Source organism: Nomascus leucogenys, chromosome 22a (genome assembly GCF_006542625.1).
Source record: "Nomascus leucogenys isolate Asia chromosome 22a, Asia_NLE_v1, whole genome shotgun sequence".
Lineage (NCBI taxonomy): Eukaryota > Metazoa > Chordata > Mammalia > Primates > Hylobatidae > Nomascus > Nomascus leucogenys.
This window is the reverse complement of record NC_044402.1, coordinates 50,233,201-50,235,621: the sequence shown is the minus strand read 5'-3', so window position 1 is coordinate 50,235,621 and position 2,421 is coordinate 50,233,201. Positions and strand designations below refer to the sequence as shown.

At 40.5% G+C, this 2,421-nt stretch overlaps 1 non-coding gene across 1 annotated transcript; it reads right to left on the bottom strand.

The window, feature by feature from the left end:
- Nucleotides 1–1,851: 1,851 nt before the first annotated feature.
- On the bottom strand, nucleotides 1,852–1,924 carry TRNAK-UUU. Its single transcript has one exon. It is a non-coding gene; the product is annotated as a tRNA-Lys (tRNA).
- Between the last annotated feature and the right edge of the window lie 497 nt (nucleotides 1,925–2,421).

Below are 2,421 nucleotides of genomic sequence, written 5' to 3'. Positions count from 1 at the left end.
GTGATCCTCCTCAGCCTCCCAAAGTGCTGGCATTACAGGTGTGAGCCACCGTGCCCAGCCTATCTGTAGTGTTTTTAAATGATCTATTTATATAACTCTTTTAGTGATTTGTCTGAGTATTACATGATATTTATTTAATTTATCACGGTGTACTGGTATCATTATTTTATCAGTTAAAGTGACGTGTGTCATCTTTGCCTTCCTTTTTGTCACTTTGCCTCTCTCACTTGTAATATAATTGTCTTAAATTATTTCTTCTACATACATTTAGAACCACATCGGACCATGTTATACTTTTTTTTTTTTTTTGAGACAGTGTCTCACTCTGTTGCCCAGGCCTGAGTGTAGTGGCATGATCTTGGCTCGCTGCAACCTCTGTTTCCCTGGTTCAAGTGATTCTCCCGCCTCGGCCTCCTGAGTAGCTGGGACTACAGGTGTGTGCCACCACGCCCAGTTAATTTTTTGTATTTTTAGTAGAGAGGGGGTTTCACCATGTTAGTCAGGTTGGTCTTGATATCCTCACCTCATGATCTGCCCGCCTTGGCCTCCCAAAGTGAACAGAGGCCTGAGCCACCGTGCCCAGTCATGTTACACTTTTTGCTTCAAGTGTTAAACATAATTTAGAAAGCTCAAGAGGAAAAGGAAAATGTATTGTTTTTACCAATTTTTTTTTTTTTTTTTGCTTACCATGTTCTTTCTTCTTTCCTGATGTCAATTATTTCTTCTTGTATCATTTCTTTTCTGTCTGGAGAAATTTAACTATTTTTTAAAGGATAATTCTGCTAGCAGCTAATTATCTTAGTTTTCTTTGCTCTGAAAATGTCTTGATTTCTTCTTCAGTTCTAAAGGATATTTTCTCTGGATATAGAATTCAGAATTAACAATTCTTTTCTTTCGGTCTTTGAAAACCGTTGTGCCACTCTTTCTGACTTCTATGATTTCTGATAAGATACCCACTGTTACGCAAATTGGTTTTCTCTATAGGTAAGGTGTTTTGTCTCTTTTGTTGCTTTCAATATCTCTTTCTCTGTTTTTAGAGTTTAGAAATTTTGATTGATTTTGTTTTCGGTCAACCGTTGACGGAGACTCTTCTCTAAAAAATACATAAAAATGCAAATCTCCAGGTCAACAGTCTCTAAAATAGTTTAGATTTCTGTATTCTGTTGTTTGGAAAACAACTTCACTAACGCAATCCCTTAGGGCTGGTAATTTCACGATGTAAATCATTCCGCATTTGTAAAGCATAAAGTAGCAAAGTTTTAGTCACTGTACAAACAAGTATCTGAACTTCTTCCTGTGCTTAACTGGTATAAACTATCTAGGGCGGCAGTTCCCCACCTTTTTGGTACCAGCGACTGTTTCATGAAAGACAGTTTTTTTCATGGATGAGGGAGCAGGGGTTGGGGGGGGATAATTTTGGGATGATTCAAGCACATTAGATTTATTGTGCACTTTATATTGTTATTACATTGTAATATATAATGAAATAAGTATCCAACTCACTATAATGTAGAATCACTGGAAGCCTTGAGTTTGTTTTCTTGCAACTAGACAGTCCCATCTGGCAGTGATGGAAAACAGTGATGGATTGTCAAGCATTAGATTCTCATAAGGAGCCCACAATCTAGATCCCTTTCATGCGCAGTTCACAATAGGGTTTGGGCTTCTATGAGAATCTGACGCCTCCGCTAATCTGGGAGGAAGGGGTGCTCAGGCGGTCACAGTAGCGATGGGGAGTTGCTGTATAAGTACAGATGAAGCTTCGCTGGCTCTCCTGCCGCGCTACCTTGTACCTGGTTCGTTTACTGGAGGTTGGGAACTCTTGATCTAGGGTAAAACAGATGAAGAATCCGCCTGAACAGGGACTTGAACCCTGGACCCTCAGATTAAAAGTCTGGTGCTCTACCGACTGAGCTATCCAGGCCCTTGCTTACCGCGACCCACGCAGTGTCTGATCTAGATTTCTCCATTTGTTCCGTTCGTTTTATGTTTCATGTTGCAATTTGTAAATCACGTTACTTGAATTATCCTCATTTCGAAAACCCTGCTTAAGAGAGACATTATAATCGCTAGGAATATTTTCCTTTTCTCTTTTTAAACATCTCCTTTCTGTAGATTTTCGTAACCTGAGCTGGGGCATCTTCTACACAAAGCACTGCGGAGAGGATTTCATTCTCGCCAATTACCTGCAACCTAAACTTCTCAAGGCCATAGTGGAGCTACTTTTGTTCGTATCCCTCAGTATTGTCCTGTATGTCTTTCTTGAAGCCTTTGTAGGCAGAGGGTAAGAGAGACGAAGGAGGAAGAATTTGAAGATGCAAGAGAACATTCCATAATGGACCCCTTTCTGTTGGTGGATGAAACTGCCAGCCAGGCATCACTTTGGCAAGTGGACCTCAGACCGGCGGTCTGGCTGGCCAG